Genomic DNA, 17,883 nt, shown 5'->3' on the forward strand with positions numbered 1-17,883 from the left:
TAGGAGTCTGGTGAAAGAAACCTCTCAGTCCACCTGACACGCTTGTCATGCACTCCCTCTTGAGTTGGCAGGGAGAGAGTTTGCATCCTGGGACATGTTAGAGATCAACAGATCTCAAGGTTCCTTCATTCTCCTAGGAACTAAAAATGAGTGATGTGAGCCTGTGACTACTGGTAGAGACATCAAAGGAGGTTAGCACCTGAAATTATTCAGTGCACATGCGCAGCAGGGGTAGGATGGGTCAATATTGGGATGGAAATCTCCAAGAAGCATCTTGGTGATTCAGTAGACAGCCCCCTTCTCCTCAAGGCGTGGGTCAACCTGTGACATGTGACACAGAGCTCAGATTTTAAGTTTTGTGCAAGGCAAGACCATGACCTTGACACTTGCTGCTAACAACTCACCAAGGTGTTTTTCACTCTCCAGACTCTTCCTACTAAGGATTTTGGGTGGGGTAGTCCAAACAGGCAGTTGATGGATGAGGAAGAATTATTAAGGAGTGCTCAAAACACCAAGAGCCATTTCCTACTCCTCGCTACATCAGTATAAAGTGAAAGGAACTCCATTGAAGTGAATGGATTTACACTGGTGAAGACACAGTTCTGGGAAGTGGGAACCTCTTTGTTTCTCTACCTTTCTGATAAAGTGGAGGGCACTCAGAGAAGAGCAACCAGATGATTTTGTGGTTAAGGCACTGGCCTACGACTCAGGAGATTGGGGTTCAATTCTGGGGTTTTCTGCAGGAGTTCTAACGAGCAGTAACGGGATTAAATTAAAGGAAGGGAAGATTTGGTTATAACAAAAAATTTCCTGACAAGCAAGATCTAGTTGTTTGTGAAGGTCTCTGAAGTAGAGAAAGTCTCCATTACTTGGGACATTTAAAGATAGCCTGGACAAGACACTGGGAATTTTTTAAAAAGGAAGAGGTGTGAGTTGGTCAGAAAAATTTTGTCAAAGCAGTTTTCTGTTGGAAAATGCTGTTTCAACTAAACCGAAAATTTTCATACAAGCGTATCATTTTTTGGTGAAATTTTGTTTAGGAAAAAATAATCTTTCAAGAACACTGAAATTTTGGATATTTTCAGAACGCCAAGTTCCAATATGTTGTTTCAAAACAACTCTTTGGTTTGTAGTTATTTTATATAGAAAAATGAACTCAATTTAAAATGGGTTGAAAACAAAACAAAACACTTTGACTTTATTAAATACAAACAATTCAACTGACCTGACATGAAATTTTTTCCAAAATTTCATTTTGCAATTTTTTGGGGGGGAATTTTTGGCTAATTTATCCCAATGTGAGATGCAAAAAAATTTGAAAGATCAAAAATGTTCATGGGTCACAAAATCTGCTTTCAGACCAGCTGTAATTATTGTATCTATGACAGTAGCCCCGTGAGCTCCTAACCAAATCGGGATGTTATGCCCACACTGTAAGAGTTAACTGAGTGGAATTCTGCTCATCCACCATGGAAGGAAGAACATTTAAACTGGTAGTTCCAAGAAGTCTAGTATAGATGCTCCGAGCCTGATGCTTACAGTTCTGAGCTATCCCCTTCACCCATTATAAATCCCCAAGTCAAGAAAAGAGAGGTTTTTCTTTTTCCACTGTTCTGGCTCAGAGTGTCTGTCTTTTCTCCTTCCCACCTGGGCCAAATCCTGGTCCTGCTGAAGCGGACAGGAGTTTTGCCATGGACTTCAATGGCGCTAGGAACTGGCCAGCTATTTTTCTTTTGTTTTTCATCTCCATTCTGAAAGGTCAGAGGGTCAATGGGAAACAGACCCCTCCAGCACACAGCCAAAAATAAAAATTAGAAGCACATGTCTGCTACTCCCAGAGAGGCACACGTCAGGCTAATCACTTCGAAGTGTTCGTTTACAGCTGTTTCTTTTCCTCTTAATGAAGGAAGGAACATTACATATCATTGATATTTCCCCCTCTTTCATGTCTTCCACTGGTGTCACCATTCTTGCATTTCATTCCCTTCTCCTCCCCTCTTTTGGGGCCATATTCTTAAGACAGCCAGGGTAGGTACCAAAGGTAGGTACCAAAATGAGTAGCCAGATTGCTTGAAGAGCTCTGTGCCTTGGGCACTTGGGCACTCTGTGCGATGCACTTTGGAAAATGCAGCTCTAAGGGTATGCCCGTGCTGCACTCAAATGTCCGCGGCTGGCCCGTATCAGCTGACTCGGCTTCACGGGGCCATAAAATTGTAGTGTAGACTTCCGGGCTCAGACTGAAGCCTGGGCTCTGGGACCCCATGATGGGGAGGGTCCCAGAGCCTGGGATATAACCCAGAAATCTACACTGCAATTTTATGGCCCCACAAGCCCAAGTCATGGGTCAGCCATGGGTGTTTTAGTGCAGTGTAGACACATCCAATGTATCACACCGGGAGCTGCTGGTTCTTGGACTTTTTGGAAAATTGGGCCCTTATTGAGGTCTCTAAATGGGAACTGAGCTCTTTGAGAAACAGCCCTGACTACGGGGGCTGAAAATCTCATCCTTGTTGTCTAACTAGTCTCTTATTCTGCATCAGGCCAGGGCTAGCTAAGCAAGGAGCCTGGGTTAGGCTGCCCTCCCTTTCTCATTTGCTTTGGCAAACACCACCTTTACTATCAAGAACTGGGTGGGGTGGGGGGAAGCCCATATGTTGGAGAAGCATTTGGATCCTGCATGATTATTCAGCATGTGATCTAGTTCCCATTGAAGTCAATGGCAAAACTCCCACTAAGTACAATGGAAGCAGGACCAAGGCCAAAGTAACTTGTTTAGATTGACACTGTGTAGTCAGCAGTCTCTCCAATGGCTATTTTATCCTGGCATAGGGAGACCCTCTGTGGACAGTCTGCGTTGGACAGTGTGAGGAGCCAGAAGGAACCCCAGGGTCGGTCTGTGTCCAGCAGCATCAGAGAAGAATCCCCTTTACACTCATCAGAGCGAAGCAGAGCAGGTTGGAATTTTTTTGCTGACAAAGAACGGCCTTAAAAAAAAATTTTAAAAAACAACGATGGGACCCCCCCCCAAAAAAAAACTTCTGCAAAAAGCAAATGAAAAATTGCAGGGGTGGAGGGGGGCAGGAAAATGACCAAAAAAGGGGAAAATTCAGTGCCTAGCATACTAACAGGTTTCAGAGTAGCAGCCGTGTTAGTCTGTATCCGCAAAAAGAAAAGGAGGATTTGTGGTCTCGAAGGTGCCACAAGTACTCCTTTTCTTTTTTTGACGATAGAAACAGTCACCATGAAGGAAAATAGCATGACAGATACACAGGCATTAAATGTACCCAGAGTGCTCAGCGTATCCAATACCTGCCTGTCAGCTGATTTAGTGGGTCAGGTGGCAGCCAAATTAGCCTCAGTTTCTCAGGCCCCCTACGATCTCCCTTCTGGTGTTTATTTCCTAAAGATCTCAGAAAGCAACATTTACAGCAAACCATGCTGGCCTTAGGCTGCCAGAAAACAGTATTGCCAACTCCAAGGATTTAAAAATCATGAGTGAGGCCTACTAAAACTCCAAGCAAACAAAGAAAAAAACATGAGATTAGATTTAAAAATTATGATTTTTAAGCCATCTACATTTGTCTTAAGCCTTTATTGTCATGTTTTCACCCTATTATCCACAAATGAAGGCTAGAAACATACTTTAGAAAAAAATTAAAAATTAATTCTGAGATTGTTACATAATCACATGACTCATGGAGCTGGGGCTTTAAGAAAAACAATATTGGGAGACTCAATAAAATTGCTAAAGTTAGGAACATTGAAAAACCAAGGAAATCCCAGTGTAGTTCACCACCACAGCCCTGCAGTAACTAGCACAGAATCTCCTTTACTCCAGGGCAACGCTAGATACACTTGTCGTATCTCCTGCCTGCCCTTTGAGAAGCTGGGATAAATGGCAATGGTGAATCATGCCTATAAAATCTTGGACCAATACTGTGGGACAGTGTAGTTTTTTGGGTTTGTTTTTTACTATGGGCGTTTGGTCTCTTCTGACCCTCCATGATGTTTTGTCAATGAAGGCTGTCACACAGCTGAAAGGTGGAACCAGCAGTGGCAGCAGCTGATTGACCCGTATGCTGGCCTCACTCCCTGAATTCCATTTAGGAATGATGTAATCCAGCATGACAACATAATACCCGACCCATTTATCCGCAGGCCTCTCCTCATACCTGCCTTAAGAATGGGGAAGCTGTTTAACCTGCATAGCTTTGGTGGTATCTGCAAAATGCATGGCCATAAACGGGCCATATCTTTACTGGAAGCATGAGGCTGTATCCGGGTGGCATTCCCTCTACTGACAGAACAGCTGCCTTGAAGAGGTTGCCCAGCCATGGTGGCACCTGGGCAAATTCAATCCACTTAGGCCAGGATGGAAAGAGCCAGTGTTAGAGGCGGGCCATGCCCCGGGCAGTGCTAGAAAGGGGCCTGCTTTTTGCTCTGCTTTGCCAAGCACCGAACACTTTGCATCACTGAGGCAGCAAAGCTGTGTTTTGTTCACTGGCTGGTTGAAAACACATGCGGCAGAGAAAACGAGAGCAGGGAGTTTTCCTGGCCTCTGGGATCCCAGAACTTCCTGGGGACAACTTTTTGAAAACTATAGACGGAGCCAGTCTCTGTACATCAGAACCTGATCCTAGATCCAGTGCCTGCCAATAATGGCTACTTCCGGATCATGAAGGACAAGATGCACCTGTCCAAGCTGAGCATTGGTAATGAAGCTGCGCAATAGCCCCATGGCTGCAGCAGTCCCCAAGTGTGGTGTTCTCCCCTTCCCAGCAGGAGAACGGGAACAGAAGCTGCATCTGCATAATCATGAATCCACCAACCCTGCCTGCCCCCCACCAAGCCTCCACTGGCTTCTGAATTTAGGGATCCCCCCCAGCAAAAGACAGCTCCATGACATGCAGCGCATGGGAGGTCTCTAAATTCTGCACCCCATCCTCCTGTGCAGCTCCACCACATGTTGGATCTTTTGCACCCAGGTTAGCAGGTGCAAGATTTGCTCCCATTTTGAATAACACCAGCAATGCTGGATGTAGCCCACGCTTTTTGAGATGGTAACACAGTACAGCCTTCATTTCCCCTCCATTCCTCCTCTGTAAAATGGGAATAGTAATGCTTCCTTTACCTGTCTTGTCTTTGTAGATTGTAAATTCTTTGGGACAGGGACTATCACTTATTATGTGTATATACAGCACCTTGCATAACAGAGCCTTAATCTCAGTCAAAGCCTCTAATCACTATTGTTATGTTCCTGGCATAAAAACAGAAATTAGATTAAAAATATAAAATCCTCTTGTGGGGAGGTTGCAATGTAATGCAACTTTTGTTCTTAGAATTCTGAACGATAGCACACAAGAGCCAAACACCAGTAGGAGACAAAGCAGGCTGCTCCCTAAAGCAGAGAGCACAACTCACCCCACCATACTGCAGATTGGCTCTCTGCTGCTAGCCCCAGATCGCATGCTTCCCTACAGAGCTCCTTAGCCTGCAAGCAGGACCAGGAAACTGTTCTTAAATTGAAAGTGATAGATCACAGTTTTAACACAGTTTTCAATAGGTCACAGCTATTGTAACATAAATTATAAATAATAATGAGCCTGATTCTCCTCACATGCTGGCGTAACGCCATTGTCTTCAGTGGATTTGCTCCTGGTTTACATCAGTGACAGTGGACTTGTAATCAGGTCTGTGGTAAAGTAAATAGGACTCCACACCCATGGGAGTTGCACTAGGTAAAATTAAGTCAATGACTTATAAGTTTTATAAGACCGATGTGTTAACAACAAGAGTTTTGGATATACCAGTTGCGCATTCTCTATCCTTGTCCACTGCAATCAGCGCAGAAGAAAGCATCTACTGCAGCTATAAACCTGTTTTTGATTAACACTGCTGTCCTAAGACCCTCCTTCCTCTTTGGTTATTTGTCAGAGTCCATTCAGACCCACTGGGTGGCTTCTCTATAATTTCAGTGCAGCCCATACAGTCTAAATAAGACCCCTGGCTTTCCAGACCACAAGGCCCCTGTTAAATTAAGGGTTAAAGGCAATTCCAGGCACATCTATCAATTTGACGGTGACTGTTCTGTCCTTGATGTTTTCCTGTGTGACAAGCTCTTGGTCCAGTTTCAGATTGTCATGTGGACTCTGAGTCAGTCCTTCAGTGGGACTTAAAGTTAAGCACATGTGCTTACATTCTTTGTTGAATTGGGGCCTTTAGAAACTAACTGATGCAGCTGAACTGGTTTTGAAGTATAAAGAGATAAAGGCTCCCAAATTTCAGTTTTCATTTACAGTTTTAGATGTGTTAAAAAAGTAAAACACCCCAAAGCAAATAGCAAAATTTTGCATGACCCTTGCATTCACCGGGGGTTCTGTGCATTATTATTAGTTTCAATGTCTCTTTTGAATTCTGGGTTGGGAGGAGGAGCTGCTCTGTTCGATGACTGTTCGATGCCCTGCCCCCTTAGGTGAGGGAGAAGTCACAATGCAAACAACAACTGAGTGAGGGGAAAAAATAAATAAACAGTGATGGCGGTACAGGTCATAGGGTCAAAATAAAGGCTTCAGAAGTGTGGGGGGTAGGGCAACCAGACAGCAAGTGTGAAAAATCAGAACAGGGGGTGGGGGGTAATAGGAGCCTATATAAGAAAAAGACCCAAAAATCGGGACTGACCCTATAAAATCGGGACATCTGGTCACCCTAGTTGAGGGGAAGGTGCTGGATTGATAATCCTAGACCATGGAGTCTTCTCTCTATTCACAGAGCAGGGCAAGGTTCCCCACACACATCACCCGCCAGTGTGCCCCACCTTGTGGAAATGGCCTGGTGGAAATGGCTCTAGGCCCTGGTCTACTCTAGGACTGTAGGTCGAATTTAGCAGCGTTAAATCGATGTAAACCTGCACCTGTCCACATGATGAAGCCCTTTATTTTGACTTAAAGGGCTCTTAAAATCGATTTCCTTACTCTACCCCGACAAGTGGATTAGCGCTTAGATCGGCCTTACCGGGTTGAATTTGCGGTACTGTGGACACAATTCAACTGTATTGGCCTCCGGGAGCTATCCCAGAGTGCTCCATTGTGACCGCTCTGGACAGCACTCTCAACTCAGATGCACTGGCCAGGTAGACAGGAAAAGAACCGGGAACTTTTGAATCTCATTTCCATTTGGCCAGCGTGGCAAGCTGCAGGTGACCATGCAGAGCTCATCAGCAGAGGTGACCATGATGGAGTCCCAGAATCGCAAAAGAGCTCCAGCATGGACCGAACAGGAGGTACGGGATCTGATCGCTGTTTGGGGAGAGGAATCCGTGCTATCAGAACTCCGTTCCAGTTTTCAAAATGCCAAAACCTTTGTCAAAATCTCCCAGGGCATGAAGGACAGAGGCCATAACAGGGACCCGAAGCAGTGCCGCGTGAAACTGAAGGAGCTGAGGCAAGCCTACCAGAAAACCAGAGAGGCGAACGGCCGCTCCGGTCAGAGCCCCAAACATACCGCTTCTATGATGAGCTGCATGCCATTTTAGGGGGTTCCGCCACCACTGCCCCAGCTGTGTTGTTTGACTCCTTCAATGGAGATGGAGGCAACACGGAAGCAGGTTTTGGGGACGAAGAAGATGATGATGATGATGAGGTTGTAGATAGCTCACAGCAAGCAAGTGGAGAAACCGGTTTTCCCGACAGCCAGGAACTGTTTCTCACTGGACCTGGAGCCAGTACCCCCCAAACCCACCCAAGGCTGCCTCCTGGACCTGGCAGGCGGAGAAGGGACTTCCGGTTAGTGTACCTTTTAAAATACTATACATGGCTTAAAAGCAAGCATGTGAAAGAATTAATTTGCCCTGGCATTCGCGGCTCTCCTGGATGTACTCCCAAAGCCTTTGCAAAAGGTTTCTGGGGAGGGCAGCCTAATTGCATCCTCCATGGTAGGACACTTTACCACTCCAGGCCAGTAACACGTACTAGGGAATCATTGTACAACAAAGCATTGCAGTGTATGTTTGCTGGCTTTCAAACAACATCCGTTCTTTATCTCTTTGTGTTATCCTCAGGAGAGTGAGATATCATTCATGGTCACCTGGTTGAAATAGGGTGCTTTTCTTCAGGGTACACTCAGAGGAGCCCGTTCCTGCTGGGCTGTTTGCCTGTGACTGAACAGAAATGTTCCCCGCTGTTAGCCACGGGGAAGGGGGAGGGTTAAGGGGGTAGCCATGCGGTGTGGGGAGGCAAAATGCGACCTTGTAATGAAAGCACATGTGCTATGTATGTAATGTTAACAGCAAGGTTTACCCTGAAAGAGTGTAGCCACTGTTTTATAAAATGTGTCTTTTTAAATACCGCTGTCCCTTTTTTTTTCTCCACCAGCTGCATGTGTTTCAATGATCACAGGATCTGCTCCTTCCCAGAGGCTAGTGAAGATTAGAAAGAAAAAAAAACACACTCGTGATGAAATGTTCTCTGAGCTCATGCTGTCCTCCCACACTGACAGAGCACAGACGAATATGTGGAGGCAAATAATGTCAGAGTGCAGGAAAGCACAAAATGACCGGGAGGAGAGGTGGCGGGCTGAACAGAGTAAGTGGCAGGCTGAAGACAGGGCTGAAGCTCAAATGTGGCAGCAGCGTGATGAGAGGAGGCAGGATTCAATGCTGAGGCTGCTGGAGGATCAAACCAGTATGCTCCAGTGTATGGCTGAGCTGCAGCAAAGGCAGCTGGAGCACAGACTGCCACTACAGCCCCTGTGTAACCAACCGCCCTCCTCCCCAAGTTCCATAGCCTCCACACCCAGATGCCCAAGAACGCGGTGGGGGGGGCCATCGGCCAACCAGCCACTCCGCCACAGAGGATTGCCCAAAAAAAAGAAGGCTGGCATTCAATAAATTTTAAAGTTGTAAACTTTTAAAGTGCTGTGTAGCATTTTCCTTCCCTCCTCCACCATCCCTCCTGGGCTACCTTGGTAGACACCCCCCTATTTGTGTGATGAATGAATAAAGAATGCATGAATGTGAAGCAACAATGACTTTATTGCCTCTGCAAGCAATGATTGAAGGGAGGAGGGGAAGGTGGTTAGCTTACAGGGAAGTAGAGTGAACCAAGGGGCGGGGGGTTTCATCAAGGAGAAACAAACAGAACTTTCACACCGTAGCCTGGCCAGTCATGAAACTGGTTTTCAAAGCTTCTCTGATGCGTACCGCGCCCTCCTGTGCTCTTCTAACTGCCCTGGTGTCTGGCTGCACATAACCAGCAGCCAGGCAATTTGCCTCAACCTCACACCCCGTCATAAACATCTCCCCCTTACTCTCACAGATATTGTGGAGCACACAGCAAGCAGTAATAACAGTGGGAACACTGGTTTTGCTGAGGTCTAAGCGAGTCAGTAAACTGCGCCAGCGCGCCTTTAAACGTCCAAATGCACATTCTACCACCATTCTGCACTTGCTCAGCCTGTAGTTGAACAGCTCCTGACTACTGTCCAGGCTGCCTTTGTACGGCTTCATGAGCCATGGCATTAAGGGGTAGGCTGGGTCCCCAAGGATAACTATAGGCATTTCAACATCCCCAAGAGTTATTTTCTGGTCTGGGAATAAAGTCCCTTCCTGCAGCTTTTGAAACAGACCAGAGTCTGGCAGAGTCTGGCAGGGCCCATGCTTTCAGAGAAATCTGTGTCCATGTCCTGATCACTCACGTGACTGCGCTGATGTCGCCTCCTCGCCTGGTATCGCTCTGCCAGGTTCTGGTGCTGCATATACTGCTGGATAATGCGTGTGGTGTTTAAGGTGCTCCTAAATGCCAAAGTGAGCTGAGCGGCCTCCATGCTTGCCTTGGTATGACCTCCGAACAGAAAAAAGGCGCGGAACGATTGTCTGCCATTGATCTGACGGAGGGAGGGGCGACTGATGACACGGCTTACAGGGTTGGCTTACAGGGAATTAAAATCAACAAAGGGGGTAGCTTTACATCAATGAGTATTTCAGGCAGGACTTCATGGAGGGTTCCAATAAGAAATGGTGCACCTAAGTAATTGTTCTTATTGGAACAAGCAGGTTGGTCTGGCCTCTGATTGATACATGGCTAGATTTACCTCGCTGCACCTTCTCTGTGAGTGACTGCAGTGTGACCTAGAGGAATGAGTCCCCTAGACGGGGGAGGGGGGGAAGGAAATGAGTACAAAACAAATCTGGTCTATTTCTTGTTTTGATCCACTCCATCTATCTTTTACATCTTTGGCTGGCAGCAGACGGTGCAGAAGGACTGCAAGCCATCCACATCTCATGGCTGCTCGGCAGAAGATGGTGCAGTAGGACTGCTAGCCATCCTCATCTCTTACCTGCCTGGCAGAAGATGGTACAGTAGGACTGCTAGCAATCCGTATTGCCTGCCTGCTCACCATAATATGGTTCAATAGGACTGACTGCAGGACTAAAGAGAAAGACCTGGTCAAGTCACTCCAAATTTAGTCCCTGCGCACATGTCTGCCCAGGCGCTCCTGGCCGACGTGGCCAGGAGCCCCTCAGACATGATGATGAAGGCTACCAGTCGTACTGTACCGTCTGCTGCCACAAGGCAATGGGTTGATGCTGCTGTGTAGCAATGCAGTACCACGTCTGCCAGCACCCAGGAGACATACGGTGACGGTTACCTGAGCGGGCTCCATGCTTGCCGTGGTATGGCGTCTGCACAGGTAATTCAGGAAAAAAGGCGTGAAACGATTGTCTGCCCTTGCTTTTATGGAGGGAGGGAGGGAACGGGGGCCTGATGATATGTACCCAGAACCACCCGCGACAATGTTTTAGCCCCATCAGGCATTGGGATCTCAACCCAGAATTCCAGTGGGCAGCGGAGACTGCGGGAACTGTGGGATAGGTACCCACAGTGCAAAGCTCCAGAAGTCGACTCTAGCCTCGGTACTGTGGAAACGCTCCGCCGAGTTAATGCACTTAATGCACTTAGAGCATTTTCTGTGGGGACACACACACTCGAATATATAAAACCGATTTCTAAAATACCGAATTCTATAAATTTGACCTAATTTCGTAGTGTAGACATACCCTAGGAGTGAGGCTCGGGCTGCATTACAGTGCATGGAACTGGAGAAAGAGGGTCAGATTACTGGAGGGACCTAGTTTGGTGTGACACCAGTGGCTCATTTATATAATCTGGTGTCAGGCTACTATCTTAGATATAGAGGGGCTGCAAGGGACCTTGAGAAGTCATCTAGTCCAGCCCTCTGTGCTGAGACAGGACCAAATATATCTAGACAATCCCTGACAGGCGTTTGTCTAACAAATCTCCAGTGGTGGAGATTCCACAAACTCCCTCGGCAGCCTATTCCAGTGCTTGACTATCTTTATAGTTACAACGTTTTTCCTTTAACGTAACTCTCCCTTGCTGCAGATTAAGCCAATTACTTATTGAACTACCTCTCAGACAAACACTGGCCTCTGGGCATGCTCAATAAAGATCTCCCTCTCACAACTCTGCCTGCCCACTTCATCACTTACTGCTAACAAAACAGAGTCTCCAACACCAATGCTTGGCTTCTCAGCTGCAACATTGGACAAGGTGGCCTATTGTGGTGATAGGGTTCTTTTGCAATATGGACAAGTCTACGATGAACTAAACTAGCACATTTCACATGGGACAATCAATAGCTGTGAGATGGTAACAATGTTCAGGCGCCAAAGTCACTTCACTTTAAGCATTTACATGAATCCCATTGACTTCATATGGTGTGAGCACATGGTTAAGTGCTTTGCTGAATTGGGATGATCTTAAGCATGTGTCTAAAAGTTTTTGCTGGATTCAAATTTATGACCTACATGTGAAAGGATTCAAACTAGACCTTGACTTAGAACTTACAAACACACAGAAATGTGCTTATTTCAACCAGACTTTTTAAAGTTAAGCACCTACATAAATTCTTACGGGACTGGAGCTCTCCTGTAAGATACCTGAGATAATCTTGTGGTAAAGACTTCATCTTCCAATGCCAATACTTTGATGAGAAAAGATCCGAAAACATTCATATAATAATATTTACTTACATGTACATAGGTCTTCTTACCTGAGGATTTCAAATAATTTTATGAGCATCATTTCAGCTTCACAAGGCCCTCCTGTGAGGTAGGGATGAGTAAGCATTATTATGAGAGAGGATTAAAAATGTTTGAATTCTGCTTTCATCAAAATTTTTGATGACAAACAAGAAAAAACGGAAATGTGTTCTCATTTTTCAGTCAATCCTGTAGTTGGTTAACAGTTTCCAATATTACACTTTGGATAACGTTCCACATTTTAACAAGAATGTGTGTGTGTGTGTTTGTGAATCTAGAAAATCTTCCCACCTCTCATTCAGCTAACTTTAATTATCACCATTTTATAGAAGGGGAAACTACAGACAGAAGTGTTAAATGATTTGCTAATGGTCACAGAACAAGTGAGTGGCAAAACTGGAAACAGAACTGAAGAGGCCTAAATCCCTGAACCATTTCCATCCCACATAATATTTAGGTTTTTTATATTTACATTAAATAAACTCTCTCATGCTGGCTGTTTGCCTGAAGTGCAGGCAGTATTAAGCATGTACAATTATTGTTAGGTAATTGTCTGTAATATTACACATGTAACAATAATAATGCATACAAAATCAGTTTAAACTATTTAAGGTCATGACACCACCCAAGACAAACTAACTATCATTCTACGTTATAAAGTGCATGTTGTTTACACATAAATCTGTCACAATCCAGCCTAATTACCTTGCAAAATATAGTTTTCTCTTCGGGAAGCTTTGATACCATTGAAATGTTACACAGGGCTGAGAATTATGGATTTGGGGTTGGTATGTGGAGAGACAAATATTTTGCAGCCCCCTTGTAAAGCAGGATTATAACCCATACGGAGAAGATTTAGTTTCAACTGCAGTGGCAGCTAGTGACTTTTTTGACAGGTGAGGCACAGATCACAAAATAGTTATTTCCACCTCCACCTGATGCATAATTTAATAGCTATTAAAAGCTTACCTTATTTATAGCGAAAAAACATCAGACAGATCCAGGAGCTGGAGGCCCCCCCACCCCTCACCCCCGCTACCCAGGCTGGAGCACGGGGCAGGCCAGGGGCAATAGCTCCTCAGACACATGCCCGGGGCCCACCCCCTGGAGAGGGGGCCAGAGAGGCGCAGGGCCAGACCCCATCCCCGTCCCCTACAACGCAGGCTTAACAGCTGCAATCCTGCTGTGGCCTCACCAAGCCGTGGTTACCACAGCAACACCCTTATAAAGTGACTCCTGGGTGTGGCAAATTGCCATGGTAACAAGGCCGCTTCTTGAGGCCCGATTCGCTATACCAAGAGCTGAGCCTTACTCAGCACCGTTTTTGGGGGATGCGTTTGGCTCCTGGAGAGAGGGAGCCGTGACACCGGAATCACATCGCAATTTGTCCTCCAATCCAGAGATATTTATCAATTAAATCAATGAGAATATGCAGAATGTATGCCGCTTTGGGCACTTCTTGGTTAAGCTGTGCTTCCCTGGCCTGTGCTGATGAGCCTCCCCATTCAGTTCCCAGTCTGCTACAAACCCCCTGCATGAGCTGAGGCAATCCCTCACTCAGCTTTTCGGTTCGCCCTCCAACTCTGCACTGGGGGTGGCAGTAACTCATTTGCCTGCCTTTGAGGCAAGGCCCGTCTGTCGGCAGGTAGACCTTCATTAGCTCACTCCGTGCAGACCCTTGAGTGTCCACACCTACAGTTAGGTTCAGCCTTAGCGGGGCTAAGTCCTGAGACCAAGGAACATAGCACTACGCCCAGTTCTCCAAGTGTCACCTGCATTTACTGCAGGAAAGAGAGAAGGAGGAAGAGACGGATCAAAGGACAGAAAGGAGGGGGAACAAAGTCTAACTAGACACACTCACTCCATGGGCTGCAGGAGGCCAGTCAGGCAATGCTTAATTTGTAATGAAACAGGTGCCGGAGCTCAAGCAATTTTTTTACATTAACAGATTACATTTTTTACATTAACAGATGCAGCAAGCCCAGAGGTGTCGGGGCGATGCTCTGCCAAGCCTAGCCTGGCACAAAATTAAGCACTGCAGTCAGGGTAGCTGAAAACCCAAAAGATCTATCTTAACTGTACAAGAAGTAAACAAAAGCCAATAAACTCCACTGGAACAAAAGAACCACTGAGATTCGAATTATACCTCCCCGCTGCCCCTGGCTTCAGAAGCTGATGGCTGGTACTTGGCCCTTGATTAGACAAAGGTGGTCAGAGGGTATGAATGCATGAGGTGCCGTTGTGGTGCCTTTGTGGACAGGATAGCCAAGCTGATGAGATATGTGGTCCCCCCTGTAAATGTTTAGTCTGTAGGTGGTCTGAAGCCAAGGCCACCCTGGAATGAATGGGCTGTTTGTTCCTGAGGTAAAAAAAAGAAATGAAAGAGTGCAGAGGGGAGAGAGAGAGTGAGCTGTGATTCTCCAGGAAGGATAAAGATACCCTATGTAGCGCTGTGGGAATCAGAGGCCCTGGGGACCCTGAAATGGTGGTTGCTCATAGCCAGGGATAGAGGGAGCCATCCATAAGGCTCGCTGACTAACTTGGAGCCAGTCACCGCTACAGTTGACAAGGAAATGGCACCAAGCTGGGGACAAAATCTATTTTGGGCTGAGAATGGAGGACAGGATCTTTGCTCCCCAGAGCCCAAGGATCCCTCCTCATTGGTGAAGAAAGTCATTGCTCTCCAAAGAGCCTTTTGATGTGAAGCAGTGACCCCTGCAGCTCCAGACTCATCCTGTTCTGCTTCATCCAATACAGCCCTCAATAAACATGAGCAAGCATCTCCACAGTCAGACATCTGACTTGTAACTGAGGGCAGTGGCATCACCGGGCACAGTACGATATACAATGGCAGCGGAGAAAATTCCTCCGGTACCCGTGTACTGTCTTGGTAGCACCTCCAAGGGGACCTACCATGAAATGGCTTCCCATGTATGGAACGTCTCCGAGGCAGAGATTCGTGGAGAGTTTTGGGGAGTCTGCTCTAAGGGGTGAGCGGCCAAGACATGGTAAAACTTCCGTCAGTCTGTGTAAAACCGAGAGACGAGCCAAAACGCTTCTGATGAGCCAGCTCCTCAACGGTTGCCCGTTCCTCCAATCAAATTAAGGGTATGTCTGTGCGGTAATCACAGGGTACGAGCACAGCTTGAGCAGACCTACTCAAGCTAACGTTAATCTATCGAGTTTGGGATCCAGAGCAGGCTAATTGCAGCACAGACTCAGCCAGTGAGGTGCTGGGGCCAGCGGCTGCAGTGGGGATGGTTCCACAGGGATTGAGGGTGCGTACTGTGGGGAAAAGTTCTGGATGTGTCCCACCATTCTGCACACCCCTTCAGGATGGAAAACCATCACTGTGTAGTGTAGGGCAATCGCAATGCATTGTGGGATGCCTTTCCGGGAAATTGTATGGTTGGATCTGGCTATGATGCCTTCCACCATAACAGGCTTTAGTGGCTTCTGGCATTTTCGGCATTGTGCTAGGGTTACAGTAGAACACCCACTGGAGCTTCTGAAATGATGGTAGCAGCGGTGGGATAGTTTGGCTTCAGTTCCTAGTGTAGATACAGCCAGTGCTGTCAGCGCCAACAGAGAAATGGGTGCCTCCTTAGAGATAAATTTCCCATGGGCTCAATACGGAGGTCACTGGTTTGTTTTTATTAACCCTCCGCCTCCCACTCTCACTTTAGTTCCTTGTTTCTCCTTTAAAAATAAAAAAAGGCGCTGAAACCCCAGGGGCATTTGTGGCAGGGAAACACTTGCAAGGGAAGCAGATGGGGGGCGGGGTGGGAAGCCAAGATGAAAGAAGGTAAAATTTCCTCTAATGACCTTCCCCTGGAATGGAACCTTCCCTCGGGGGACTTTTTTTTTTTAAACTGGTCTGAATCGGGGCAGTTGTGCTGCTGGGTTTGATTCTTCTGTTTACAACCCAGAGCCTGGCAGATAAACAGGCTGACGGCACACTGGGAAGGAGGGAAACCTCATCCGCAAACTCATTACACAACATTTTAAAAGTCACAGGGGGCGCGGGAGGGGGAACTCCTTGGTTTGTAACATTTTCCACCAGGTTCTGAGTGAGGCCCCGGGAAATATCGCCCAGAGCACCACTTGCGAGGGATTGTATGACTCAGGGGACTATGGTATGGAAACTCTTATAGCCTCTGCACTGAGTGGTTAGCCACCAATGCAACCACCTGGGGACTGATTCTCATTTACACTCAGGCCTATCTGCTGGCGCTCGTCCCCAGTTGGGAGGCCATTGACTTTAAAGCAGTTACTTCTTACACCGGGGAGTGGGTGTCAGGATGGCCTCAGTCCCCATGGCTTGCTGTAGAGTTTCTCAAATGGTGGGACGCGGGCCTCAGGGGAGGGTCACAAGGCCTTGAGAATTTGATTACAAGCTAGAGCAAAGAAAATCTTTCCCCCCCCCCCACAGCCTTGCCCTTCAAGGTCAAGTGTCCCCTGACAACCTCTCAAAACACCCCCCACTACATTATACAAGGTTAGGATGGAGACATTATTTTACTGAATAAGGGGTCACCAACGTGAAAAGGTCAAGGACCATTGGGCTAGGGGATCTGAGGAATCAATAGTAGTGCCATAAAAGAGGGCGAGCTGCACTGCGGCTCCTTTGGGGCTTGAACCAACACATACTCACACACAGAGAGCGCTTGCTGAACAACCCTTCGTCCTTCTGTAACACTTTCCCTCCCAGGCTCCTAGAGCACTTTGCAAACATGAGTGAACTCAGCCTCACAATCCCACTGGGAGGTCGGGTCGGTGTCATTATGTCCCGTCAGACGGGTGGGGAAACTGAGGCAATGAACGGAAAGGAAACTTTGCACAAGGGGCAGTGGCGACAGCGAGCGCGAGGCAATGGAGAATCAGGCGCCTTCGGTCCAATTGCATGTAAGTGGCTTAAAAACATGGAGTAGGGGAAAGGCAGGCAGCAGAAAGCCGGGTCCTTTTCCTGAGGGGTCTTTGATGTGCTGCTAAGTTTATTCAAGGATGCCTAGATTCCATGGTGATGGTGTACAACACGTGTATTGATAATCACCCATAAAGAGTAGCCAAGGCCCTGAGCTTCTGCCTGTTTGATACTTAAGATCTTAAAGGTGTTGGGGGAAGAGCTGAGCTTGACTCTTGACTCCTCTTTTGCTTTGTTTTATGAGGAAAAAGGGTTTGGGGGTTGTTTTTTGGTAGGGATAAGAAAGAAAAAGTCACACTTGCTTTTTACATTAGTCTTTGTTATTACATTGGTGCATGGAGGCCTCCAGCTGGGCTCATTGTGTTGGGCACTGTATGTACAGAGTGAGACAGCGCCTGACCTGAACAGCCTAGTGTCTAAATAGGCCAGACAGGGAGTGTTAACATCCCCCTTGGGAAGCTGAGGCACAGAGTGAGAGACTGAGTGACTTGCCCAAGGTCACACAGGGAATCTGTGGCAGAGCCCAGAATTGAACCCAAATCCCCTAGTCTCATCTCTACAAGACAAGAGGGTCTCTCTGTATCTGGTCTCACTGTCCCTGCTGCTGCTGAAGGACCCTGGCGGGGATTTGGGAAACTAGCGGGACATTGCATCACAAGAGACAAGTCAGTGAAACTTGAGTAACTGAGCCTAGGAAGAGTTTTTACAGTTAGATTGTTTAAAACTCTGTGGGCCAGATTCTCATTGACACTAGTGTAAAGGGTCTTAAAGTGAGCATAGATGACGTACCAGTCCCCTTTATGGCCCCTTTATACTCCCAGAGTGATGTGAAAGGCCCTTAATGTAACTACCTGGAGTCCCACTCCAGGTCTCTAGTCCTCCAAGGAGACCTCCAGCAAAA

This window comes from Lepidochelys kempii, chromosome 27 (genome assembly GCF_965140285.1).
Source record: "Lepidochelys kempii isolate rLepKem1 chromosome 27, rLepKem1.hap1, whole genome shotgun sequence".
In the NCBI taxonomy this organism is placed as follows: Eukaryota; Metazoa; Chordata; order Testudines; family Cheloniidae; genus Lepidochelys; species Lepidochelys kempii.